The sequence below is a fragment of the Dreissena polymorpha genome, chromosome 14 (genome assembly GCF_020536995.1).
Source record: "Dreissena polymorpha isolate Duluth1 chromosome 14, UMN_Dpol_1.0, whole genome shotgun sequence".
Classification (NCBI taxonomy): Eukaryota; Metazoa; Mollusca; class Bivalvia; order Myida; family Dreissenidae; genus Dreissena; species Dreissena polymorpha.
This window is the reverse complement of record NC_068368.1, coordinates 33889742-33905166: the sequence shown is the minus strand read 5'-3', so window position 1 is coordinate 33905166 and position 15425 is coordinate 33889742. Positions and strand designations below refer to the sequence as shown.

Sequence of the window (15425 nt, the reverse complement as noted above, 5' to 3'; positions counted from 1 at the left end):
TTTTTAACCGACCAAATTTTTACTTGGCTGAAATCACTTACATTTCATGGCGCTATTCCATAGATTAAAATTTGTAAAAAATAAATGTTTGTAAAAGAATACTTATGTCATCTTGTTTAAACTTTAAACACCTTAACTGCATCTGTACACACCAACTGCATGCCCATATTTGGAAATGTGAATGAATTATGGAACTTTTATACACCCCAGGGGTGAAAATAAACTGGACAAAAGCCGAGCGTGAGGGTTGAATTGAAAAAATCGGTTTATTTTTTTAAGCATGGAAAGCCTACCTACAAATTTGCATGTAGTTTAGTGAAAGGATGCTGATTAGGAAAATAATTAATTAAATTATATTTGGATATGTGCCCATTAGAGGTGCGCAAGCTTAAAAAGGTAGAATTACCGAAATTCCCGTTCTTACACGTTGTAGCATGGATCGGGTATAGAACACGATACACGTGTGTATTAGCACCCTACTGTAGTCCCGGCGGGGTTATCAACTGCACCAATACACCGGTAAGCAACCAGGGAAATATCATATGAAAAAAGAACTATCATGCATGTTTGATTTGTTAAAGTGTGTCACAAAATTTCCCTAACTTCCGATGTCGGCTATAATTTCGGTATAAACATGCAAAGAAATTAACATATATATAATGTTATTGCCGATATGTTATTGGACATTTTTTATGTCAAATGTTCATTATTTGTATTAAAATTAAGACGATTGTATTGAACACGATACACGTGTGTATTAGCACCCTACTGTAGTCCCGGCGGGGTTATCAACTGCACCAATACACCGGTAAGCAACCAGGGGAATATCATATGAAAAAAGAACTATCATGCATGTTTGATGTGTTAAAGTGTGTCACAAAATTTCCCTAACTGCCGATGTCGGCTATAATTTCGGTATAAACATGCAAAGAAATTAACATATATATAATGTTATTGCCGGTATGTTATTGGACATTTATTTGGAAAGCGTTTATTTCAAATTCAAAACAATCAATAATCATACATAATACCAAAATATAAAACTAACAAAATGACAACACTCTCGCTTAACGCAACGTTCAGAAGCACGCGCACTTAACAAAATTATTGCAACTAATGCAAGCTGTAATTAATATGTGACTACTTGCTATACAACCAGTATCATGCGAAAATTGATCTTATTTAATTGTGGTTCCCTCTTTGAATTTATGTTGCCTGTCGACTTTTAGAATAATGTGTCAGTAAGAAATGTATTGCTTGCTCTACAACCAGCATCATGCGAAAATGGATCTTATTTAATTGTAAATCCCTCTTTGAACTTAAGTTGTCAGTCGACTTTTAGAATAATGTGTCAGTAATAAATGTTTTTCTTCAGTTTCACATGTTTTATTAAGAAAATTTAGTGAAAGATGCAAATGTGTCTTATTTATTTTTTTCTGTGTCTTCAATGTATCTTATTTATATGTGACTGCGTGCTTATTTTTTTTCAAGAAATGAAAGATGCAAATGTGTCTTATTTTAATTTTATCCATGTCTTAAATGTGGCTTATTTATATAAAATAAAATGATATACTGCCAGTGTCATGCAAAAAAAGGATCTAATTTCTTAATATCCACATTCACGCTATGTTCTTTATTAGCACCGTCTTTAATTAGGCTATCTCTATTTAAAGTACAGATTACTGTGAACTTAATAATTGTGCAACGGTGATGTTGATCCATTATCGTTGTTAATTTAAAATGTAGACAACAAGTTAGCAATTAATGAAATCAGTTATTTTGGAAGTAAATCTAATTTTTTCTGTACAGTAGCCAGGTGGATGTGTATTGAGCGGATAAGATAGGAATCACCACAACAAGTTTCTAATACACAGTATAGACTTCCCCTATTATTGTATTTGTTATTTACCTGATTGGAATAAATAAAGTGTTAAAGATCATTACATGTGAAAAGCAGGATTTCTGACATAATTTCAATCGTTTTGCTTTTATACACAATTTCATGGAACAATGAATATATTGGCGCTATGGAACACAATTTATAAATCAAGCTGACAGTATAGTATCAGTTTTTAATTATGTGTAATTTAATTCGCATCTCTCCCTTAACTCGTTCAATGACACGTGAACTTATATCAATTATAAAACATCACGTGCATCATTAATTTTTTTTTTAATTATGAAAACATATTATATGTTCTACATGGTTTTGTTTAGTTTTTTTTCTCAACCAGAGAGACATTATAAAACATTGTTATATATAAAGCGCTTTACTTTTCTACATTACATAAAGATACATCGATTTTTTTGTTAAGTGTACGTGCTTGACATATTTATAAAAAGGCAGTGTTTATTTTTGTAATAAAATCGAAAATTGACATTTAATTTGATGCAATTCACATTGTTTAGCGGCCAAGCGCAGTATTCCGCTCTCGGCGGCCGATGGTGTATTGCAATATATACAATGAAAAGCTGGGTTTCTGACATAATTTCAATCGTTTTGTTGACGCGGAAGTGCTTTTTGGTGGCCAAAAATACTATTGTTCCCTTTATTTAAACCTAAATCAGTATTTTTTACACTTGAAGGTTTGTACAGCGGGGATTTCGGTACCGGCGCGGGTTTATGTGCTTGTTAAGAATTACCGAAATCCCCGCTAAGAGGCAACATATGCTGATTTATGCTTTGATTAAACATTGATAGCTAAATTGCAAAAGTGTATAGCATATTGTAAATAAGGTAGTACGATATCATTTGTTTCATCAGATTTGTTTGGAAAATACTTTCTGAAGACTTATTATTACTATGTCATGTTATATTTACATATACTTTTGTGTAACCAATGTTTTAAATGTACATTTTACCTTTTTTACATTCGTTTACACATTTTTCACATTAATAAACTATTTAATAATGGAAAAAATATTCTGATAAGAGTGTTTAAATGATTAACACTAATATGATTGTGTACAAATCAACATTAATGCAAAGCCAAAACCCAAACATAATGACATATAGACCCTTTAAGGCGTAATATGGGGGATTGGCGTAAACATGGGTGATTTCGGCTCTGGGCGTACGAATGTAGCAGTACCGAAATCCCCGCTAATTATTTTCCAAAAGAAGTAACCGAATGGGAGATAATACATGTCACTGGTTGCTTATGAAAAAAAACACTATAATAATTTTGTTGACACTTGAAGGTTTGTACAGCAGGATTTCGGTACCGGCGCGCGTTTAAGTTCTAGTGTAGAATTACCGAAATCCCCACTGAGAGGCAACTTAATGCTGCCAAGAGTGCTTAATAATTAAAATTAATATCATTTTTTGCACCTTAACATTCATGTGAAGTCAAAAACCATTCATACCGATGACCTATTGACCCTTTAAGGCGTAAATATGGGGATTTCGGTACTAGGCGGGCGAATGTAGAATTACCGAAATCCCCTTTTCATCATCGCACATTAGTGTAACATAAATTTTAACACAATATATGTAGGGAAACTCATATGATTCGCGTAATGTGAAAATGATAATTATGCTATAATTCGACCACGAAACTTGACGTGACTTAATACCGGACATTATGGAATGGAGCTACGCTGGCCGTATTTGACATAAGACCCATTTTCGCATATTATCTTATCAATGCTTATATGAATTTGATTGCTATAATCTAATGCGTATTCGACACGGAATTATTGTCAAGGTTTTTCATTTTGTCAATATTTATCATAGCAGGGGACATTGCTGACATCAATATGGATACTGTTTTCATTTTCTGTCGAGAAATGATATGACTTATTATCAAGATTATTTTATAGTACGTTAGCGTTCTCTACACAAGTGAGATTTATTTGTACTGGTAAATTGCTCTTATACTCACCATTCGGACTCGACGATCGGCTCGAATAAAAATGTTAGTCGCTTAAAAGTACAAATTCATCATATTGAGCACGATTATTATTATTATTATTAATATTATTATTATTATTATTATTATTATTATTATTATTATTATTATTATTATTATTATATAGCTTTTAGAAACTTATACCTTAAAAAAATCCCATTGGGAAAAAAATCCCATTGGAAAAAAAATCCCATGGGACAAAAAATCCCAATGGGAAAAAAACCATGGGATTTTTTTATTCTTTTTAAACACGATTTAACGCGTTGAAATCGCGAGAAATGCTCATCATTTGTTAAAAGGTAGTGTTTCTGAAGGTTACATGAATAAATCTCTAAAAATCAGAAAAAAATCCCATGGGATTTTTTTTCCCCATAAAAATATGGGATTTTTTTTCTATCAAAGTAAATTGAACGAAAATAAGCACAAATGCTTTAACAATGCTTAAAATCGATAACTAGGCACAAACGAACGTGTTTTATGTTTTTGAAAATCCCATGGGATTTTTTCTCCCATAATAAAGCTGGAGAAAATCCCATGGGAGAAACCAAAATTCCAATGGGATAATGAAAAATCCCATGGGAAAATACAAAAATCCCATGGGAACCCCAACTTTGCAAATAAAGTTCATAGTGAAGAAAACGCATTTAACAAGCAAAAATAACCAATTATTAATCACAAGTTAGACTTTTATCTTATACTTTATCACAAATAAGCAAACCTTCAAGAAAAAGGGTACTTAAGTTTGCGAAATTTCGGTTTCGCAAAGTTTTTCCGGTGGCCGTTCATATAGTTTGCGACATGTTTCCTGCACTTTTGGAGTTCACTCTGACACGTATATTTATTAGCAGAGTCTTTTAAAAATGAATTTTAAGTAATATAAAAATGCATTTGTGTTTCTTTTATTGAAACATTTAAGTCAGAGAAAGGATTTTACGCAACTCGTTTCAATAGCTCCGTTTCAATATGCTTAACAAAGATGACTGTTCGCAAACAAATACTATTACCAAGAAACACAAAAAACTAAGTAAGATATTATATCAGACCTTGAATAATTTGGTTGCTAATAGATTTATTGTGCAATGCTTTATTTCAACCGCTGGATGAATGAACTAATGCACTGATTCAAGAACGTATGCAACGTGTTTCTGACAACTGAGATACTATTTAGCAAACGTAAAGGCAGATAAATAAACAACACAGATGACTCGTTTATCTAATGTGAAGCAACAAAACACTCACGAGACCATGAACATGTTTGGCGAACGTGACATGAAACATAATCCGTTTTGCCTTTTATCGATATTTTCCCTTTTTTACCCAAGCGATATGACGCCGTTTCCTTCAATAAAGTAACTGATGCTTACGCTACGTCAATGAGAGGGAGTTCTCATTAACAAAACAACGATCTCTTCTCAAAGGAAAAGCTTACGAAGCAAAACATGAACAGCAACACAGGTAACACACTGTACAATCATACAACAACAAATAAAGGTTCGGGAGAAAGGTCGAGAGAAAGGTCTATGCAATGTTCAGCAATTTGGTTTACTACTGAGTGTAAATCTAACTAATCCCAAAGCACGCATAATGCATAACAATGCAAATAAAATGGGGTATAAGAATTAAAACGTAAAGAGATTCCATGAGATGCAAGTGTTTACAGTGCATGCTAACAAAACGCTGGTCTACTTTGATACACTTTGCAGAACACTCATATTATCAAAGAAAATAAAACATAATACGTTAATTATGATCATAATGATCTGTATTTGTCTTGTTGTCGACACATGTAGAACGAGAGGACCTAACATTTTCATATTTATAACAACCAGTATGTACTGCTTTAACAATGTATTGGTCTGTTTAAGTATTAAGTGTGTAATTAAAAACTCCCTTTCTTGCAACGCTCATTCCGCGCACATTGCTGATTTGCCAGAACTGATCGAGCAAAAATGGTTCATGCTCTATAAAAGCTTCTCGTAAAAAATGTATTTTATTATGGGTGATATAGCGCGTGCAGAGCTCACAAAGCACAAAGCACAAAGACAATTGATAACTTGTTCAAAAAAATAACCTAAACTATGAATCATTTCTTAAATATATTACATTGTAATAAATGATGAAGTCTTAACATTCGTATGTCTCACTAAGATTGGTTTTATATTTTACTAAACCTACTATTATTTACAAATAGTTAATCTGATTGAAACAAAAACTCACATCAAATATACTTCTCATGCCAACACAGCTTACCTCGTGGCAAAATAACAATGGCTGCATCTTACATAACACTGCAAGTCCACACAGAAAGATAAAATTGTGTATATCATGAATATTTCTCAATATAGTTTTATTACCATTACGATTTGATGTTTCAACACGCTTTACAAAGTGATTGATTTAAAGATAAAAAAAAACGCAAAATTCCTCTACCGTATGTTTCTTAGGAAATATACATACAAGTTGTATAACTAATTAATAATAACACTTTACCACATCTTTCTCCTCTTTTACAGATTGAAATGGTAAATGTATAAGACCGTTTCTCTATTTTAATTATGAAGATTACTAACCAATGCAATGCATATAGAATCGAAACCCCACTTCCAATAAAATGTTATATGTTAGTTAAGACGTTTGTAGCATTTTATTAAATTAACTTGGCAATGAAGAATAAGAAAATTAATCTTATGTATTTAATACATTGATCGTCTTTTGAAACAACATTGCATACTTACTGTTATTATTATCACAATAAATAAAAGTAAATTGATTATTAGGCCTATTTGTATCAAGGCAATCGATTAAATACTCATTTGTATTACAAATACGAAAGACAGAACTAACTATTCTGATAACCACATATATGCCAAACATTATTCACTTAATATGGAACAACAAAAATAAAAAGGATTAACAGGTACGAGAGCTTATATACAATAATATCGTACATACCTAATCATACGTGTTGATTATCTCATTTGTAGTTTGCAATAATCCATTTCAACAATAAAACAACTTCGTTATATTACAATATTGGCATTATTTGCATATTTACTAGAATTATGATAATAAGTAATGTGAAGACACACGTTATTTTCAGCGTTACATAATATATACGGAAATATTTACACGTTATTCCATACAGAAATGTAAACATTCATCATACTACATATTGCTGTATTTTTGGGAGAGTTACTTAAACTCTGTTCGGGACAATAATGATTTGTTTTTCGAAAATAGAACATCGGAAAATCCCTTTAAACATGCTAGTGATCTCTCTTATAAATTTCACGTCCATGAAACTGTAGATGATCGGATTGGCAATATTATTCAGAAGATAAAGCCTTAAGATAGAATCATAGAACACTTCTTGATTGCCCGACAAGCCATTCCAGAAATCTTCAACTAACGTAGTAACCACCAAGAGTGCCATACACGGTTGATAGGTAACAATAAAAACTATCGTTATTGTAAGCATCATACGCGTAATTTTCCGTTTATGTTTTTCTTTGCACTTTATTCCTGAAACAGTATTGCGGACAAGCGTATTTGATTCTTTCTTACTGATTTGAGCTTTATTGAATCGTCTATCTATATTACTAAACGCTGGTCTTGATTCAATCAAGATATTTGGCGTGTCCAAGGTTCCCCCTCGTCAAGAGCGATCACATGATTATCTGACGCATTCTTTGTCGGTATAAACCGGGTTTCAGCATCAGCTTGTCCCTTCGTTGTCCCGCATTCTTCATCTGCATTTTCATCCGCGTCATCGATGCTGTCAGAATTCATTACACAGCTACATATAAATTTTGATTTGTGAAGAGTTATCATTTCGTCCATTCTTCGAATTTTGCGGAAAATACGCCCATACACTAGGAAAAGATATATTATCAACACAGCAAAATGGAGAACATTGTAACCAAAATATTCAGTCCCCAAAATATTGGATTCAATGTACATGTCGTCGATGAAGCATTCACTTCCTGTAATGTTAAAGCCGTCCACGGTCTTTGGTACCGAATGATTGCCATAGATGAATACATACGGCAAGGAGAAAAGGGTTGCAAGAATGGCGGCAATAATGCAGGCCTTTCTGTCCCCATAATCTATGATTTGCTTTGTCAATGGACGACATACTTATAAATAACGGCTTTCAACAACGAGCAATATTAATACCGAGCATATAGTGCACGAGCCTATTAAAAAGGATAAAATCTTAAATGTGACAACACTTGGGTAATTGAAAGGAAACGTCAGATCTATGATATGGTAAGGTAAATTCACTAAACACACTGACATATCAGCCAGGGCCAGGGATATGATGTACACCCTTGCACTTGTTCTTTTGAACTTCAGTGTGAAGACCACAGCTACGCACGCATTTTCGAGTATTCATGACCAGTGTTGGGAGAAACATGGCCCTTTGTCGATCGTTTTCTTTATCGATGAGCACGAATAAAGCATTCCTTTGTATTGAAGCGGTTGTATTATACATTTTATTGGTTGACGTTGCCATTTCTATGACGTAACATGAAGTACGTTGTCATTAGCTTGCACAACTACGGATATCTTTAAATTTGAATTATTTACATTTTTAAAATTTGTGTTAAGCTGTTCGATTGTAAGTATGTTTTCCGATAAACAATCCCAAAGTCAATCCACAAGACGCTAAAATAGTAAAATGCTTAGCTTCCTGATCATACCGAGGCGCACTAGTTCAATAAAAGCCCTGTTATCGTCGTAGCAAAATATTTAATTGAAATACTGTGTTCTGGTAAATATATAATAGCTTACGAAATGCAATTCTTCATCCGTAACTGTCTACATCTGTATGCTCGTTTATATGTGGCTCGTTCTGAGATTTTTGGTCAAAATGGGGTATATGGGCGAAATTGAGTTATTAACATTTTTAGAAGCCTCAATGTATAGTTAACACAGAAAAAATATAGATTTTGCCATATTCTTCTTTTTAATGTTAAAAATATGACCGTAAAAATACCCATCAACACACGAAATTTGTCATTCTGTTCATTTATTTTCACGTCAATTGCATTATGGTTCAATAGATTTATAATTGCAGAGGAAAATCACTCACTCACTGTCCTTTTACAAGGACAAAACTTATAATATTAAATTAATGTAAATTTATAAGACCATTACGAAACAAATTTCGGTTACCATAGCAACCATTTGCAAAAATTTCAAAATAATTGATTTTTTTTAACAAAATCAGTTCAAAGCATTTCCTCACACCTTAAAATGCAAGAAAGTAATATACATATATCAAAGAACTGTTACTTAATACACGAATCAATTAATTGTATACATGTTCTATCTATTAATTTGTTCTATTGATCACAGACTCTAACCGAAATTGAATTACATAGAATACACTTGCTAAGATTTAATATGCGAACCATGACGTATTAAAATTGAAAATTCTTCTTTAAACTGTTCCAATAACAATTATATTTTACATGAGACATTGTTCATTAATTAAAGACTTTTAAATTAATACATGATATACACATAATTATTTTGTTGTAACCATGGCAACAGTATACAATATGAATATCCGTTATAATTACCATCTTCTACATTAAACATAGCAATAATACTACACTCTTTAGTTATCAAATGCAATCAACAATTTCTTACTGTTACATTTATACTATATTACATACTGCATGAAAAATAGAGCCAAGGCTAAGAGACTTAACATAAATATTTACATTAAATTAATGTTTTCAGTTTATATACACAACTATTAAATTTTAAATTCAATTATATTACTTGTCACACTGCATTATATTTCATTTCACCTGGTATTGAGTCATTGTAAGAGTTTTACAAAAACATACTAATGTTGTTGAAGTTGACAATGAGGTATGGTCAGGTTTCCATGGTTACCATACATTATATACATAAACAACATGAACAATCTAAAACAGGGGAACTATTTTAAAATCATAGTTATTTCGTCGGCTTCGGTACATCTGGCCGTGGACAGGTACTGGCACATAATGAGTTACAGAGTGGCGCGATTTCGTCATGAAGGTACCACTGGCGTTCTGCAGACAAGCCAAGTGGCTCCAGTTTGGGGGGCATTCCATTCAGAACGAAAGAATCTTTCTTCAGGATCTTCACAGCCTACTTAGCATCCGAAGCATATCGCCTCACATACACTATGCCTGGCTTGTCAGAGGTCATTCTGAATTTTTAACAAATACACAAACTTAGATTTCATGTTATAAATTTAGAAACTGGAACCTAACTATAATGCTGTTAAATTATTTTATAATTTTTTAGAAAATACGTGTTATATAATTGCTTTTGAAATAAAAATAACAATCGAACAACACATGACTGCCTGTACTGAACTTTTTTATCTAAGCGTTTTTCTGATATCATTGTGTACAAACAGTGTATTGACTTATACCTGTAGCATGAAATGTTTTAAATATGTGGAAAAATAAAAATAAATGAAAACCTGAAGTGGTGGTATGACAGCAGATTTGGTATTGGCTTGAATACTGGTTTCAAGAATTCTGTCCAGTTGTAAAACTGGACAGGATTCTCCGGATCTTGTACAAGTCGGGGAATGTTGTGCCCATTGCGGGATGATAGCCTGACTGTCTCCACAACATCTTCCAAGGTGTTGACAGTGGTGTTCCTCCAACGCACCTTTAAGTATATGAAAGCAAAATTTAATGTATTGCCTACAACAACATTTCTTAACCACAGGAGGGAAGCCCATTTTTTTTTATATATATGCTATTAAATAAAAAAAATATGGGCTTCCCTCCTGTGTTCTTAACACTACTTTCCATATAATGGTGCTGCAGTATTTTCAGATATAATAATAAATATGCCAACGTATAATAAATGAAATGTGTATTGATAATTAAAGATAATTGATTCTTTATTCTTGCAAACTTAAAACATCAATTTAATACCTTCCACAATCCAAAGTGCCAGTCTGGGCTAAATTTGGTATGACCGGCCTCCATGGTGCTGAACTCAATAGAGTCGTGCAGGCCTGTAAGAACCCGCCACATGCCGTACCTGTAAACAAAGATATAAAATAAGCAACAATTTATTCTGTCTTTTCAAAACTAAAATTAAATCATTTATGAATTCTTAGCATGAAAATATTTATTAAATAACCTTCTTAGCAAATTGTAGTAAATCTATTTTTAACTAATACAAATCAAAATATTTACCCTATGACCGCGTTATTCTTGTTTTGCCCCGAACAGTTGTCCATATGAAGGACCACATTCCTCTCTCCATAACCAAGATGGCAAAAGTGGTGTTGCAGCATTGAGGTCACACTATTGGCCCCTTTTACAACGGACTGAAAGGCCTCATCAACGAGATAAAATATCTGCGTTCCTGTAAAAATCAACCCAGATGTGGCTTTTTTCACACCAAATTGGCAATGTATAAATAATAGCACATATACATGTCTTACTGGGACATTATAAGTAATAATATATAAACCCCATTGTTGGACCCCATTGTAAATAAGCTTTCAGCTTAATGGGTTATCCATAGGTCCTTAGCATCCATGCTCATATGAACCTACTTTAGTTATAGAACTTCCATATTGTTAAAAGTATGCATACAGCAACAACGTTTTTTTTGATGCTCTTAAATTGGCATTTTAAATAAACCTAGATAACTCTTTGAAATCTGTGATACATTCTTTGTCTCATGTGTTATATATTTGTATGTGCTAATAATCTTAAATCTAAATAAATATAAATAACAATTTAAATTTGTTATATATTATAGATCACAACAATTTTTTACAACAAGTTACATTTTATATACATAACAATTTTCTGAAAATTTAACCATGCATTATTTTTTTTTACCTGAAGACTCACAGCACACCCCAAAGCATTGACATTTTCGAGGAGTTTTAAAGTACATCGGACCCACTGCCTGTGCCTGTTGAGGATAGAACACCTGTTGGCTGTAGTCGAAGCTGTAGTGGACCGTGGCATCTGTGGCTTTTGATCTTTGTCCTGTTATGAGTATGAAGTTTAAAAAAAAATCATTACTATTTTGGCTTTGCACACAATTGTTAATTACATTTGTTAATAAAATGTATTGTTAAACCACTGCTAACATGTCAAAAGTATCAAAATATATTGATATATATGTTTAATATCAAACCTAGCTAATTATATAAAAAATATACCATTAATACTAAGTGAACATGCCTTTATAATTGTATTTACAATTTTGTTTTAATTTATTCATATAACATCTTGGAAATCTATAAGTAACATTTTTGTTTATCAAAATGACATTTTAAATACAAGCAAAAACATAATTGTAATCACTTTTTATGCATAAACTTGACTAATCACTTTTGTAAAATACCTCTTTTTTATTTGCATCTGAAAATTGATCAAATTCAAGCTTTGTCCTCTCACATTGCTCCCTGTAATGATCTCTCTTGCATTTTACTTTCTCTAAATGTTTTTGATAATTTTCTAATTTAATTTGTTTCTCTTCTTCTGTGATGTTACCAGACTTTGTAATGTTTTCTACATGTTTTTGACATTTTAAACACAGATCAGTGGCAGGCTTCATCACCAACAAATATGGACACTGTTCTAACCATATTTTCCTAAAAGTGGAAGGCCCCACTTGTTTCTGGCCAGTTCGGTCAAGTGCACCACAATACAATTCATATATATCACTTTTGTTTTTGTCTGATGGAAGGAGGATACACTTTTCATTGGCCTGTGGTGTTCGTCCAGGTAGTGGCATTCCATTTTGGCTACTATAATTTTCAAGAAATGTTTTTACCATCTGGACATCTTGTAACTTGAGTGTGTGTTTAGGCAGTTTCTTGTTATTTCCATGTACTCTGGCTTCAAGACTGTTTACATCAATGGAGCTACCAATCGAAATAATTGTGTTTTTAGACACACCATGAGCGAAAGCAAATGTATTGCGACAAACTACTTGCCCAGCAAAGTAAAAATTCTGCCTTTACCGTTTTCTATCCACTGCTTTTCTTTTTAATCCAACTGTTACTGGTCCACTCTGCGTATGATTGAAAATTTGGTATTTTACAATCAAATCTAGTTCCTGTTTTGATTTTTCCAAACAAGAAAGCCTGTACGAAATAAGAGTACCCCAGTTTACAACTGAGCTGCATGGTTTGTTTGAGTACAGACGGGCAGGGTTCCCTCTGGGCTTTCAAAAGTTGTCGCCACTTACTTTCGCCAAATTAAAAAAGTTGTCGCCACACTGGGGCAACATTTGGGCGATGAAGATCATGTTATTATAATACCAAAAAAATGAGCATTTACAGTATGTTAAAGGAATTGATTTAATAACAGTAGTATTTATAATAACAACACATTTAAAATTGTTCATTAAATAAAGGCACATTCAATCAGTTGTAACTCTTGTTGAATGACACCTTCTTAGCAGCCTGACTATGTTGCCACAGTATTGGTGCTTCATAAGCTCTATGGTATTCTGAAAATACAAAAAGGGAGATATAATATTAATATTAAACTAATAATAATCAATTAATGTGTAGTATATGAATAATATAAATGTGCTTAACTATGTTTACCTTTCTTAAAACAGTACATTCGGTAGTGAGTGAATTGATAAGTGATGAGGATATAAAGAGTTCACACAGCATAGATTGTGTGTTGGAAATCATATTGAAGGAAATAAAATTCTGATAAACAACTGTTTGTTTGGTTTTTGTTTGTTAGCTGGTGAATGTTAGGGAGGGGAACGTTTGCATTTTGAATGAGTCTCAAAATTAGGAGAATCTAATGTTCACTTTTTAAAAGTCGTTTTACACTCTGAATATGCCATTTTGACGAGTGAAACAGAAATATGTCACTGTTTAACTAGAACCAATACGGGTAAAATGTTTTACAATTTTCTATAATTACACCCGATTTTTCTAAAAACAATCGATACTTACCTTTTTGATTGTCATTGTTGTCAATTTAATGGTCTTGAATCTGCTTCGAACACTGTGACAAACACTTCACATTTAAGCGCAAAGTCGGCATGTTTCAATATTGCCTTATCTCTGATGCAATAAAACTGCCGACCAATTAAGATAACTTGCAACAACACTCCAGATAATCGCAATTATCACCATAACATGCCACTTTGCGGTAGTATGCAGTCAGCTCCACGCTCCATTGAAAACAGCTGTATCGCTTACATCATGGAAATCTATAGTATTACGACTGCCGTAAAGCGGCTGGTAAACACGGCGTCTTTTGTCATTTTAAGAAAATATAAATGCAGAAAAATGACGATTTTTTTAAAATCGCCATTTACGAAATTTTGTCGCCAGATTTTTTATTTTGTCGCAATTGGCGCCAATGGCGATCGACAGCGGGAACCCTGGACGGGTACAACCACAGCCATTTATTTTAAAAGATTGTTGCTTTATGCCTTCTGTATCTAAATAATTACTTTCATTCAAAGAGTTAACATTTTCGTTGCAATCATTATCAATATCAGAACAAGAGTCACAATCATCAGAACCGTCATTTTCAGTATTGTCAAAGTACAGTTCACCAACTAATTCTAACTCTTCGTGAAAGTCTGGGTCTTGATGGCAGGTAAGTTCATGCGGTACAGTGCTACAACTAGCACATGATAATTGACTGTCTGCCATTTCAAAAGATTAATATTTGACCGAAAATTCTACATTTTGTGTTAATGTAAACAAACAAATGTCAAAGAAGGTCACGGTAGCCATTTTGTTCGTTTTCGTTTCCGGTTTGTTTAATTGTCAGGTTTTCCATTAATTTTTTAACATTTAAAATCAGGTCACATGAAACAGTCTCGCGTTTCAAAAACTAACACTTACCTTTATCGAAAACCAGTAAAATCCACACTGAAACGATACATATATTATCGAAATGTGTATCGATAATCGTCCAAGGTTGAAATTTTATCAGTTACTGAATGGCCTACGAATGTAAAAGGGGAGTAATCCATATAAAAGAAATTGTTGATAGGTCAAACGCAACCAATTCATTTTGAATTTACATCGTTAAAACCTGGGTCAGTTGAAATTAATGTTGTTTAAATACTTTTCACGCTAACATTGGACAAACTAGAGTAAATTGATCTGAATTTCGTCGCAAATTGCACGACGTCATTTCAAACGTCGTTTTCTCGGAATGAGGCTTGCCGAATTAGACCCAAAAGTCTCAGAACACGCCACATATCTGAAATCGAATAATTATTTAAGTGCTTGCAATATATGACTAGATAGCTTGACTTAAATCTATGGCATTATAATATGGCATTTTTTATTCCAAATATACTTTTACTATCTTATGATAGTAACGAAATTGAAAATTATTGTGAATCAAATACGATAATGCTGAAGTTATGGCTGTTAGAGGCGATAATTATCAAGCGGATAAATTATAAAATATCAAACGAAACGATACATATGAGATTCTAAATCACACTTTATATAAATCTAAATAATAT

General features: G+C 32.7%; 2 protein-coding genes and 1 pseudogene across 2 annotated transcripts in view; all 3 read right to left on the bottom strand.

Annotated features, from left to right (window-relative positions):
- LOC127858252 (transmembrane protein 272-like) overlaps positions 1–15425 on the bottom strand; it is a 204288-nt gene that overhangs the window by 138425 nt on the left and 50438 nt on the right. The gene's annotated exons all lie outside the window — the stretch shown is intronic.
- Positions 1–15425, bottom strand: part of LOC127858235 (D(2) dopamine receptor A-like) — a 210249-nt gene that overhangs the window by 180961 nt on the left and 13863 nt on the right. The window lies entirely within an intron of this gene.
- LOC127858251 (uncharacterized) lies at positions 9495–14874 on the bottom strand (annotated as a pseudogene).